Source organism: Procambarus clarkii, chromosome 85 (assembly GCF_040958095.1).
Source record: "Procambarus clarkii isolate CNS0578487 chromosome 85, FALCON_Pclarkii_2.0, whole genome shotgun sequence".
NCBI classification, from domain to species: domain Eukaryota; kingdom Metazoa; phylum Arthropoda; class Malacostraca; order Decapoda; family Cambaridae; genus Procambarus; species Procambarus clarkii.
The window spans coordinates 21,625,636-21,639,662 of record NC_091234.1 but is presented as its reverse complement, the minus strand read 5'-3'; the positions used below and the strand labels follow the sequence as shown (position 1 = coordinate 21,639,662).

Sequence of the window (14,027 nt, the reverse complement as noted above, 5' to 3'; positions counted from 1 at the left end):
TCAGACATTACGTCTAGAACACGCATAACTAGCCAGTCAATATTCAGGTAAAAAAGACTTTAATACACCGAGCAAAAATAGTATTCAGACTTCTATTGTCGCAGGATATTAAGCGAGGCATGCAGGCGATGAGTCACAATAACGTGGCTGAAGTATGTTGACCAGACCACACACTAGAAATTGAAGGGACGACGACGTTTCGGTCCGTCCTGGACCATTCTCAAGTCGATTCTTAAGCGAGGCATTATACATGACGCAAACCAAGCCATCTACCACCAAACGTCGTCTTCTCAGACATCTTCCAGAAGAACACCAAACAATACACTGCTCACGCATTATGGAAGGGAAAGGGAATCTTCAGGGGAAAAGCGCCAAGCCATTATGACTATATAGCACTGGGAAGGGGTCAGGATAAGGATTTGGGATGGGACGGGGGAAAGGAATGGTGCCCAAATACTTGTGGACGGTCGGGGATTGAACGCCGATCTGCATGAAGCGAGACCGTCGCTCTACCGTCCAGTAATTACCAAAAGAACACACCAAGTCGGGGAAAGTGGAGCACTCGGCATCTTACCAATGGGGCAATTCGCCCATAAATGCTTCACCTTCACCTCATTCCCAACTATGTACTCTGAAGCACAAGATCTTGTAACACTCAAGGAAGCACCTTGAGTGTTCTCTTGGGCGGCTTAATCTTCATCAATCATTCACTTTGTAACTCTACGGGCTATTCATGCCCGTGCCACCTCTACTGCGGCTTAATTTTTATCTTGTAACTTACGATATACATCCCCGCTCCTGTGCTAGGTAAGTCCACTACGGGCTCACCATAGCCCGTGCTACTTGCCCCGCTCCTGTGCCAGGTAAGTCCACTACGGGCTCACCATAGCCCGTGCTACTTGCCCCGCTCCTGTGCCAGGTAAGTCCACTACGGGCTCACCATAGCCCGTGCTACTTGCCCCGCTCCTGTGCCAGGTAAGTCCACTACGGGCTCACCATAGCCCGTGCTACTTGCCCCGCTCCTGTGCCGGGTAAGTCCACTACGGGCTCACCATAACCCGTGCTACTTTCCCCGCTCCTGTGCCAGGTAAGTCCACTACGGGCTCACCATAGCCCGTGCTACTTGCCCCGCTCCTGTGCCAGGTAAGTCCACTACGGGCTCACCATAGCCCGTGCTACTTGCCCCGCTCCTGTGCCAGGTAAGTCCACTACGGGCTCACCATAGCCCGTGCTACTTGGAATTTTTTGTTCCCCTGGAGTCGAATCTAAAACAATAACCTTGTAACTCTACGGGCTATTCATGCCCGTGCAACCTTTTGAGTGGCTTAATCTTATTCATCAACCAACTTGTAACCATTCGAACTCTTCCCTTGATAATGTTGATAAGGGTCAATGAAACGCATCTCTTAACACCGTCTTAATAAAATTGCCAAACGAACTTTGGAGAGTTAATTTTTCAACTTCCTTCTTACATGAAGAAACCCAAGACAAAGAGAAGAGTGTCGCTAGAACCATTGACCTCACGCACGTGAACAACACACGCTAAGGTGTACCACTAACTCTATACGTCAACACCTGGAGTATACCTGGTATTAGTGTAAACTGAGCAGGTATACCCCACCGTCCCGGGGACACCAGGATCCCCCCCCCTGGTATTAGTGTAAACTGAGCAGGTATACCCCACCGTCCCGGGGACACCAGGATCCCCCCCCCCCCCTGGTATTAGTGTAAACTGAGCAGGTATACCCCACCGTCCCGGGGACACCAGGATCCCCCCCCCCCCAAACAAGATGAAACAAAGCAACCGAACATATTCCACAATAAAAAAAGTTGTAAACAACCTTACCTTGAGGTGATCTCGGGGCTCAGCGACCCCGCGGCCCGGTCATCTACCAGGCCTTACAGGAGAGGCATCACCGCTCTAACACGTGGTAAAGACGGGACATTTCCAGAAAAATGTCGCATTGCGGGAAATGTCACACTTGTACTAGTAGGAATAATCAATGTATCGACACAGTGTGTCAGTGTATCACTATGTGTCACCTGGTCTGTGTGTAGTACACACACACTCACGCGACACCTGTGTCTTGGTGGAGCTGATACACACGCAGCTGTGTACACACCTGTACCAGTGACTACCACACACACAGCCATGCACACACCTGTACCAGTGACTACCACACACACAGCCATGCACACACCTGTACCAGTGACTACCACACACACCTGTCCCACAGTAACTACCACACACACACACACACCTGTACCACACTAACTACCGCACACCGTCCAGTGGGTGGTAGTTACACAGGGGCCGGTGGCTGAGCGGACAGCACCCAGGACGCGTGATCCTGTGGTCCCAGGGTTCGATTCCGAGCACCGGCGAGAAACAATAAGCAGAGTTTCTTTCACCCTGATGCCCTTGTTACCTATCAGTAAATAGGTACCTGGGAGTTAGACAGCGGCCACGGGCGGCTTCCTGTGTGTGTGTGGGGGGGGAAATAGTAGTTAGGAACAGTTGATTGACAGTTGAGAGGTGAGCCTAAAGAGCAGAGCTCAACCCCCGCAAGCACAACTAGGTGAACACACACACACACACAGGTGTGTGTGTGTGTGTGATTACTTTGCATTTACTCGGGTTGAACTTCAACAGCCATTTGTTGGACCATTCACTCAGTCTGTCTAGGTCATCTTGTAGGAGGCTACAAGATTTAAACTAGCTAAACACAGATGCCGAAGAAATATAAGAAAATTCACTTTCGCAAACAGAGTGGTAGACGGTTGGAACAAGTTAGGTGAGAAGGTGGTGGAGGCCAAGACCGTCAGTAGTTTCAAAGCGTTATATGACAAAGAGTGCTGGGAAGACGGGACACCACGAGCGTAGCTCTCATCCAGTAACTACACTTAGGTAATTACACTTAGGTAATTACACACACACACACACACACACACACACACACACACACACACACACACACACACACACACACACACACGTGAACAAGTTAGGTGAGGTGGTGGAGGCCAAGACCGTGATTAGTTTCAAAGGCTTATATGACAAAGAGTGCTGGGAAGACGGGACACCACGAGCGTAGCTCTCATCCTGTAACTACACTTAGGTAATTACACCAGTACCAGAGTAACTACACCCCAGCACCCCCGGGGTTGGTCCAGGGGGGGTCACGTCCACCACTATTGTGTTGACCCGTCTTCACGTACCACAATAAAACTGTGTTGACCACTTTTATTAGTTTTTATTACCAGTCCCTCCCCCCCCGGGGGCTCACACGGACTCATACCCCCCCGGGGGCTCACACGGACTCATACCCCCCCGGGGGCTCACACGGACTCATACCCCCCCCGGGGGCTCACACGGACTCATACCCCCCCGGGGCTCACACGACCTCCTCCCCTCCCCGGGGCTCACACGGCCTCGTCCCCCCCCGGGGCTCACACGGCCTCCTCCCCCCCGGGGCTCACACGGACTCATACCCCCCCGGGGCTCACACGGACTCAACCCCCCCGGGGCTCACACGGCCTCCTCCCCCCCCCGGGGCTCACACGGCCTCCTCCCCCCCCCGGGGCTCACACGGCCTCCTCCCCCCCCCGGGGCTCACACGGCCTCCTCCCCCCCCCCCGGGGCTCACACGGCCTCCTCCCCCCCGGGGCTCACACGGCCTCCTCCCCCCGGGGCTCACACGGCCTCCTCCCCCCCGGGGCTCACACGGCCTCCTCCCCCCCGGGGCTCACACGGCCTCCTCCCCCCCGGGGCTCACACGGCCTCCTCCCCCCCCGGGGCTCACACGGCCTCCTCCCCCCCCCCGGGGCTCACACGGCCTCCTCCCCCCCCGGGGCTCACACGGCCTCCTCCCCCCCCCGGGGCTCACACGGCCTCCTCCCCCCCCCCCGGGGCTCACACGGCCTCCTCCCCCCCCCCGGGGCTCACACGGCCTCCTCCCCCCCCCGGGGCTCACACGGCCTCCTCCCCCCCCCGGGGCTCACACGGCCTCCTCCCCCCCCCGGGGCTCACACGGCCTCCTCCCCCCGGGGCTCACACGGCCTCCTCCCCCCCGGGGCTCACACGGCCTCCTCCCCCCCGGGGCTCACACGGCCTCCTCCCCCCCCGGGGCTCACACGGCCTCCTCCCCCCCCGGGGCTCACACGGCCTCCTCCCCCCCGGGGCTCACACGGCCTCCTCCCCCCCGGGGCTCACACGGCCTCCTCCCCCCCCCCGGGGCTCACACGGCCTCCTCCCCCCCCCCCTGGGCTCACACGGCCTCCTCCCCCCCGGGGCTCACACGGCCTCCTCCCCCCCCCCCCCGTGGCTCACACGGCCTCCTCCCCCCCCCCCCCGTTCTCGGCTCACACGGCCTCCCCCCCCCGGGGCTTACACGGCCTTCTACCCCCCTTATCTCAGTATGTGTATCTGATATCGTAATGTTCCTGGTTATATCTTTAATGTGTGTAAAGACCAGATCTAGAATATTTCCGTTTCTAGTTGGCTCCGATATCTGCTGGTCGATATCTTGTCACTTGCCACAGAATCTAAGTATTTCTCTAATATGTGGTTGGTTATATCCCGATATATTTCCTGGTATAATATTGTTTGCTATTCACCATCTTAGACTAGGAAGAATAGTCATCTAGGAATCATCTTAGACTTAGTCACCTAGGAAGAAGATATCAGGTATCGGGTTCGCCAAATTATCGAGGCTATCTTCTAGTTTGTTTATCTGTTCTGTGAATTCCTCGGCCGTTGCATCTGGCGGTTTCTATATTAGAATAATAACTAAGATGAGTGGCGCTGCCCAATAAACTCGCCCCTCGGGGCAAAACTTAAAAAATTTTTTAACTAAGTTTATTTTTACTCCCAGTACCTCTACCACCTCATTTGTAACGTTAAGGAGCTCCGAGCATACAAGGTCTTGCCCTAATATACAGACCCACTCCTCCGTGTGACCTAATTACCCTATCACCTAATCTACCTGTATAGGTTATATCCTGTTATCCAGATCTCACTGTCCAACAATTCCCCTGCCTGGGTTTGAGAAAAGTCCAAATACAGCGTTTGACTCAGTGAGGAGGCCATTTATGAATTGTACTTTGTTGTTTGTTCGTGTTTTGAGTCCTTGTATGTTGGCAAAGATGAATGAGGTTAGTCTATTTGGGGTAGTTTGACTGGGAGACTATTTTGACAGGTCCATTATGCGTGGATATATTGAGTTTGTTCGGCCAAGTGGTGATTGTTGTAGGGCAGTTGCCTGTCCTAGTTGTAGTTCCTTATTTGGTGTGTAATTGTATCCTCCAAAGGATACCTGATCAACCAGGCTGTGACTCATACGTCAGGCTGCGAGCAGCCGCGTCCAACAGCCTGGTTGATCAGTCCAGCAACCAGGAGGCCTGGTCGACGACCGGGCCGCGGGGACGCTAAGCCCCGGAAGCACCTCAAGGTATGCAAGTGGCTCTGTCAGCCAGATCCACACACTGTTTCCCATTTTGAAATCTCTTTCAGCTTGGTATAAACATTTAAGTTTCCTGCAAGTCCATTATCTTCCTTGCCACTGTGTAGCGCTCTGTGCCCTTCACGTGAAGGTCTGGCCAGCTGTGTAGCATTTTCTGTCTTCTAGTGAGGTCTCGCACAAAACCTACATGGTCCAAATCCACACTGACCTTTCCTACATGGTCCAAATCCACACTGACCTTTCCTACATGGTTCAAATCCACACTGACCTTTCCTACATGGTTCCAAATCGACACTGACCTTTTCTACATGGTTCAAATCGACACTGACCTTTCCTACATGGTTCCAAATCGACACTGACCTTTCCTACATGGTCCAAATCGACACTGACCTTTCCTACATGGTTCCAAATCGACACTGACCGTTCTTACATGGTTCCAAATCGACACTGACCTTTCCTACATGGTTCCAAATCGACACTGACCTTTCTTACATGGTCCAAATCCACACTGAACTTTCCTACATGGGCCAAATCGACACTGACCTTTCCTACATGGGCCAAATCGACACTGACCTTTCCTACATGGGCCAAATCGACACTGACCTTTCCTACATGGTCCAAATCGACACTGACCTTTCCTACGTGGTCCAAATCCACACTGACCTTTCCTACATGGTCCAAATCGACACTGACCTTTTCTACATGGTCCAAATCCACACTGACCTTTTCTACATGGTCCAAATCCACACTGACCTTTCTTACATGGTCCAAATCCACACTGACCTTTCTTACATGGTCCAAATCCACACTGACCTTTTCTACATGGTCCAAATCCACACTGACCTTTTCTACATGGTCCAAATCCACACTGACCTTTTCTACATGGTCCAAATAGACACTGACCTTTTCTACATGGTCCAAATCCACACTGACCTTTCCTACATGGTCCAAATCCACACTGACCTTTCCTAAGTATATTTAAACATTTTTGGGATGGTGGTAACTGCATTCTAATCCTTAATTATTTCCAGCATATCTGTGTTCGCATACGCCCTTTACATTGAATTTGCATACGTCGGGGGTCAGGATATGGATTGGGGATGGGACGGGGGGAAGGAATGGTGCCCAACCACTTGTGGACGGTCGAGGGATTGAACGCCGACCTGCATGAAGCGAGACCGTCGCTCTACCGTCCACTCCAACTGAGCTGGACAGTAGAACGACGGCAGACGGTATTTTCTTTATTCCCAGGTAACAGTTAACACCATACCCAGGTAACAGTTAACACCATACCCAGGTAACAGTTAACACCATACCCAGGTAACAGTTAACACCATACCCAGGTAACAGTTAACACCATACCCAGGTAACAGTTAATAACCACTTGCATGAGAGTGCCTGCACCCCCCCCCCACCCACACACACACCCACCCACCCACCCACCCACACACACACACACACACACACACACACACACACACACACACACACACATACACACACACACACCCACACAAACCCACACACACACACAAACCCACACACACCCACCCCACACACACACACACACACACACACACACACACACACACACACACACACACACACACACACACACACACACACACCCACACAAACCCACACAAACCCACACACACACACACACACACACACACACACACACACACACACACACACACACACACACACACACACACACACACACCCACACACACACACACACACCCCCCCCCCACCCACACACCTACCCACCCCAACACCACCAAGGTCCGCCAGGCGTGACTGTGAACCACAGCAATACACAGCCCAACACACACTTACTCCGGCTATAAATCACCTAACATGGTTTAGTATGAGTAATCAACTCTTAAGTGACGTGATGTTTATCGTTAGGTAATATTAGCGGTGGCATGAGGCACCTTTCCTCTCCACACTATATACCTGTAGTTGTACCTTTGTTGTCCCGGAGACCAGCCCCGCCACCAGGGGGCCAGATTCACGAAGCAGTTACGCAAGTACCTACGAACCTGGGGCCAGATTCACGAAGCAGTTACGCAAGCACTTACGAACGTGTACATCTTTCCTCAATCTTTGACGGCTTTGTTTACATTTATTAAACAGTTTACAAGCATGAAAACTTGCCAATCAACTGTTGTTATTGTTATAAACAGCCTCCTGGTGCTTCCGAGCTCATTAACTGTTTAATAATTGTAAACAAAGCCGCCAAAGATTGAGAAAAGATGTACAGGTTCGTAAGTGCTTGCGTAACTGCTTCGTGAGTCTAGCCCCAGGTTCGTAAGCGCTTGCGTAACTGCTTCGTGAATCTGGCCCCAGGTTCGTAAGTGCTTGAGTAACTACTTCGTGAATTTGGCCCCAGGTTCATTAGTGCTTGCGTAACTGCTTCGTGAATCTGGCCCCAGGTTCATAAGTACTTGCGTAACTGCTTCGTGAATCTGGCCCCAGGTTCATAAGTACTTGCGTAACTGCTTCGTGAATCTGGCCCCAGGACGGACCGTTACAAGAACAGGTGGAGCTGCGCCGACACCAACACGCTCAAGGTGCCACCATATACTTACTGCTGGACTCTCCAGGCTGTGGTGGGACGCAGGAGGCACACGAGGCCAACTTACCGTCTTTAAGTACCGCCGGCGGCCAAAACCCTGAGGAATAACACAAAGGAAATTACTTATGTAAACGAAACTTGACTTAAGTTAATATGGTGAACACCCGTCCAGAGTTGAACTCTGTTGAAATAAACAAGTCATATGAAAAAACTTCAGTTCAGAAATATAATGAACTTGATACAAAAGTTATACAAATTAGTGAACATCACTTAATTCTATGATGAACTTTACAAAACGTTCAGGAGGAGTTATGAACTTCACATAACTCTGAAATTTCATATCAGATATAATGAATACCACTACAATACTCTCTCTGTCTGTCTCTGTTTCTGTCTCTCTGGGGCAAGGTGTGCCTATCTTTGGGGCCTTAAACAAGTGGGACCGTCCACAAGTGGTTGGGCACCATTCCTTTCCCACTGTCCCATCCCAAATCCTTATCCTGACCCCTTCCCAGTGCTATATATATATATATATATAGTCGTAACGGCTTGGCGCTTTCCCCCTGATAATCCCCCTCGATCCTGCAGACAGAAATAGGTGAATACACACACACACACACACACACACACACACACACACACACACACACACACACACACACACACACACACACACACACACACGAGATATAGAAGCAATGTTCACGTCATGAATAGTAGAACAAGAGACAGAATTAGAAACTGGGAAAAACAGACGCGTCACACAGATGTCAGAAAGATCTGCTACTGTCTGTGAGTCGTAAATAAGTGGACGGGACTCGACGAGGAAGCTGTTAAAAGCAATTCAATACACAACTTTACATTTAAACTTGAGAAAATGGAGTGAAGGGTGACTTGAAACAGCACGAGGGTCGAAAGGCGGGGCTTAGGAGGTCAGGCTCGAGCCTGCAGGTCAAATAGGCGAGGACAACATGGTGGCATCCCCCCCCCCCACTTTAACACACCTGGGAGCTGTGTGCCGGGTGCCGGCAACAACAGCTCATGTGAACACACGGCCAAATATAGCACAGTAAACCTAGGTAATAACTTTATGATCGCTCACGAACTCGGCATGAATTGTTGTTAAGTATACATAGTATACTCACTATACATAGTATACATCCCCAGCAGGAGCCACAGGATCTCCCCCAGGCCGGGAGACTCACCAGAGAGCGAGGGAGCAGCAGCTGGTGACCCCAGGAGCCACGGGGCTCTCCCCCAGGCCGGGAGACTCACCAGAGAGCGAGGGAGCAGCAGCTGGTGACCCCAGGAGCCACGGGGCTCTCCCCCAGGCCGGGAGACTCACCAGAGAGCGAGGGAGCAGCAGCTGGTGACCCCAGGAGCCACGGGGTCTCCCCCAGGCCGGGAGACTCACCAGAGAGCGAGGGAGCAGCAGCTGGTGACCCCAGGAGCCACGGGGCTCTCCCCCAGGCCGGGAGACTCACCAGAGAGCGAGGGAGCAGCAGCTGGTGACCCCAGGAGCCACGGGGCTCTCCCCCAGGCCGGGAGACTCACCAGAGAGCGAGGGAGCAGCAGCTGGGGACCCCAGGAGCCACGGGGCTCTCCCCCAGGCCGGGAGACTCACCAGAGAGCGAGGGAGCAGCAGCTGGTGACCCCAGGAGCCACGGGGGTCTACCCCAGGCCGGGAGACTCACCAGAGAGCGAGGGAGCAGCAGCTGGTGACCCCAGGAGCCACGGGGGTCTACCCCAGGCCGGGAGACTCACCAGAGAGCGGGGAGCAGCAGCTGGTGACCCCAGGAGCCACGGGGGTCTACCCCAGGCCGGGAGACTCACCAGAGAGCGAGGGAGCAGCAGCTGGTGACCCCAGGAGCCACGGGGGTCCACGCCAAGCACCCCCCAGGAAGGCCCACCACCATTCCCAAGCCAGTGTGGTGGCCGAGTAGGAGCCGTGACAGCGGCCGCTGCATACTGAGTGCATGCGTCACAACTTCTTCACACAATTCTTAGCTTATAACAAAGTGGAGGAGAGTGTGGGCCAGGGTGGTGGAGGCTTACCACACCTCCAGGAGTGTGTGCCAGGGTGGTGGTGGTGGCTTACCACACCTCCAGGAGTGTGTGCCAGGGTGGTGGTGGCTTACCACACCTCCAGGAGTGTGTGCCAGGGTGGTGGTGGTGGCTTACCACACCTCCAGGAGTGTGTGTGGGCCAGGGTGGTGGTGGCTTACCACACCTCCAGGAGTGTGTGCCAGGGTGGTGGTGGTGGCTTACCACACCTCCAGGAGTGTGTGTGGGCCAGGGTGGTGGTGGAGGCTTACCACACCTCCAGGAGTGTGTGTGGGCCAGGGTGGTGGTGGTGGCTTACCACACCTCCAGGAGTGTGGGCCAGGGTGGTGGTGGAGGCTTATTACACCTCCAGGAGTGTATGTGGGCCAGGGTGGTGGTGGCTTACCACACCTCCAGGAGTGTGTGTGGGCCAGGGTGGTGGTGGTGGCTTACCACACCTCCAGGAGTGTGGGCCAGGGTGGTGGTGGTGGCTTACCACACCTCCAGGAGTGTGGGCCAGGGTGGTGGTGGTGGCTTACCACACCTCCAGGAGTGTGGGCCAGGGTGGTGGAGGCTTACCACACCTCCAGGAGTGTGGGCCAGGGTGGTGGTGGTGGCTTACCACACCTCCAGGAGTGTGGGCCAGGGTGGTGGTGGAGGCTTACCACACCTCCAGGAGTGTGTGCCAGGGTGGTGGTGGAGGGTTACCACACCTCCAGGAGTGTGTGTGGGCCAGGGTGGTGGTGGTGGCTTACCACACCTCCAGGAGTGTGTGCCAGGGTGGTGGTGGAGGGTTACCACACCTCCAGGAGTGTGTGTGGGCCAGGGTGGTGGTGGTGGCTTACCACACCTCCAGGAGTGTGTGTGGGCCAGGGTGGTGGTGGAGGCTTACCACACCTCCAGGAGTGTGGGCCAGGGTGGTGGAGGCTTACCACACCTCCAGGAGTGTGGGCCAGGGTGGTGGTGGTGGCTTACCACACCTCCAGGAGTGTGTGTGGGCCAGGGTGGTGGTGGTGGCTTACCACACCTCCAGGAGTGTGTGTGGGCCAGGGTGGTGGTGGTGGCTTACCACACCTCCAGGAGTGTGTGTGGGCCAGGGTGGTGGTGGTGGCTTACCACACCTCCAGGAGTGTGGGCCAGGGTGGTGGTGGAGGCTTACCACACCTCCAGGAGTGTGTGCCAGGGTGGTGGTGGTGGCTTACCACACCTCCAGGAGTGTGGGCCAGGGTGGTGGTGGAGGCTTACCACACCTCCAGGAGTGTGTGTGTGGGCCAGGGTGGTGGTGGTGGCTTACCACACCTCCAGGAGTGTGGGCCAGGGTGGTGGTGGTGGCTTACCACACCTCCAGGAGTGTGGGCCAGGGTGGTGGTGGAGGCTTACCACACCTCCAGGAGTGTGTGTGGGCCAGGGTGGTGGTGGAGGCTTACCACACCTCCAGGAGTGTGTGTGGGCCAGGGTGGTGGTGGAGGCTTACCACACCTCCAGGAGTGTGGGCCAGGGTGGTGGTGGTGGCTTACCACACCTCCAGGAGTGTGTGTGGGCCAGGGTGGTGGTGGAGGCTTACCACACCTCCAGGAGTGTGGGCCAGGGTGGTGGTGGTGGCTTACCACACCTCCAGGAGTGTGGGCCAGGGTGGTGGTGGAGGCTTACCACACCTCCAGGAGTGTGGGCCAGGGTGGTGGTGGAGGCTTACCACACCTCCAGGAGTGTGGGCCAGGGTGGTGGTGGAGGCTTACCACACCTCCAGGAGTGTGGGCCAGGGTGGTGGTGGAGGCTTACCACACCTCCAGGAGTGTGGGCCAGGGTGGTGGTGGAGGCTTACCACACCTCCAGGAGTGTGTGTGGGCCAGGGTGGTGGTGGTGGCTTACCACACCTCCAGGAGTGTGGGCCAGGGTGGTGGTGGAGGCTTACCACACCTCCAGGAGTGTGTGTGGGCCAGGGTGGTGGTGGTGGCTTACCACACCTCCAGGAGTGTGGGCCAGGGTGGTGGTGGTGGCTTACCACACCTCCAGGAGTGTGGGCCAGGGTGGTGGTGGAGGCTTACCACACCTCCAGGAGTGTGTGTGGGCCAGGGTGATGGTGGTGGCTTACCACACCTCCAGGAGTGTGGGCCAGGGTGGTGGTGGAGGCTTACCACACCTCCAGGAGTGTGTGTGGGCCAGGGTGGTGGTGGTGGCTTACCACACCTCCAGGAGTGTGGGCCAGGGTGGTGGAGGCTTACCACACCTCCAGGAGTGTGTGCCAGGGTGGTGGTGGAGGCTTACCACACCTCCAGGAGTGTGTGTGGGCCAGGGTGGTGGTGGTGGCTTACCACACCTCCAGGAGTGTGGGCCAGGGTGGTGGTGGTGGCTTACCACACCTCCAGGAGTGTGTGTGGGCCAGGGTGGTGGTGGTGGCTTACCACACCTCCAGGAGTGTGGGCCAGGGTGGTGGTGGAGGCTTACCACACCTCCAGGAGTGTGTGCCAGGGTGGTGGTGGTGGCTTACCACACCTCCAGGAGTGTGGGCCAGGGTGGTGGTGGAGGCTTAGCACACCTCCAGGAGTGTGTGTGGGCCAGGGTGGTGGTGGTGGCTTACCACACCTCCAGGAGTGTGGGCCAGGGTGGTGGTGGTGGCTTACCACACCTCCAGGAGTGTGGGCCAGGGTGGTGGTGGAGGCTTACCACACCTCCAGGAGTGTGTGTGGGCCAGGGTGGTGGGTGGAGGCTTACCACACCTCCAGGAGTGTGTGTGGGCCAGGGTGGTGGTGGAGGCTTACCACACCTCCAGGAGTGTGGGCCAGGGTGGTGGTGGTGGCTTACCACACCTCCAGGAGTGTGGGCCAGGGTGGTGGAGGAGGCTTACCACACCTCCAGGAGTGTGTGTGGGCCAGGGTGGTGGTGGTGGCTTACCACACCTCCAGGAGTGTGTGTGGGCCAGGGTGGTGGTGGTGGCTTACCACACCTCCAGGAGTGTGGGCCAGGGTGGTGGTGGTGGCTTACCACACCTCCAGGAGTGTGGGCCAGGGTGGTGGTGGAGGCTTACCACACCTCCAGGAGTGTGTGTGGGCCAGGGTGATGGTGGTGGCTTACCACACCTCCAGGAGTGTGGGCCAGGGTGGTGGTGGAGGCTTACCACACCTCCAGGAGTGTGTGTGGGCCAGGGTGGTGGTGGTGGCTTACCACACCTCCAGGAGTGTGGGCCAGGGTGGTGGAGGCTTACCACACCTCCAGGAGTGTGTGCCAGGGTGGTGGTGGAGGCTTACCACACCTCCAGGAGTGTGTGTGGGCCAGGGTGGTGGTGGTGGCTTACCACACCTCCAGGAGTGTGGGCCAGGGTGGTGGTGGTGGCTTACCACACCTCCAGGAGTGTGTGTGGGCCAGGGTGGTGGTGGTGGCTTACCACACCTCCAGGAGTGTGGGCCAGGGTGGTGGTGGAGGCTTACCACACCTCCAGGAGTGTGGGCCAGGGTGGTGGTGGTGGCTTACCACACCTCCAGGAGTGTGTGTGGGCCAGGGTGGTGGTGGTGGCTTACCACACCTCCAGGAGTGTGGGCCAGGGTGGTGGTGGAGGCTTACCACACCTCCAGGAGTGTGGGCCAGGGTGGTGGTGGTGGCTTACCACACCTCCAGGAGTGTGGGCCAGGGTGGTGGTGGAGGCTTACCACACCTCCAGGAGTGTGTGTGGGCCAGGGTGGTGGTGGAGGCTTACCACACCTCCAGGAGTGTGTGTGGGCCAGGGTGGTGGTGGAGGCTTACCACACCTCCAGGAGTGTGGGCCAGGGTGGTGGTGGGAGGCTTACCACACCTCCAGGAGTGTGTGTGGGCCAGGGTGGTGGTGGGGGCTTACCACACCTCCAGGAGTGTGTGTGGGCCAGGGTGGTGGTGGAGGCTTACCACACCTCCAGGAGTGTGTGGGCCAGGGTTGGTGGTGGTGGCTTACCACACCTCCAGGAGTG

At 56.1% G+C, this 14,027-nt stretch overlaps 1 protein-coding gene across 9 annotated transcripts in view; it reads right to left on the bottom strand.

Annotated features, from left to right (window-relative positions):
* The window catches only part of LOC123746665 (regulator of G-protein signaling 7), a 390,003-nt gene that overhangs the window by 282,520 nt on the left and 93,456 nt on the right, over positions 1-14,027 (bottom strand). For all 9 annotated transcript variants that reach the window (XM_069316820.1, XM_069316816.1, XM_069316824.1 and 6 more), the window contains one exon: positions 8,114-8,143. The gene's annotated coding sequence lies outside the window, so the exon portion shown is untranslated. The remainder of the gene's footprint in view (positions 1-8,113; positions 8,144-14,027) is intronic.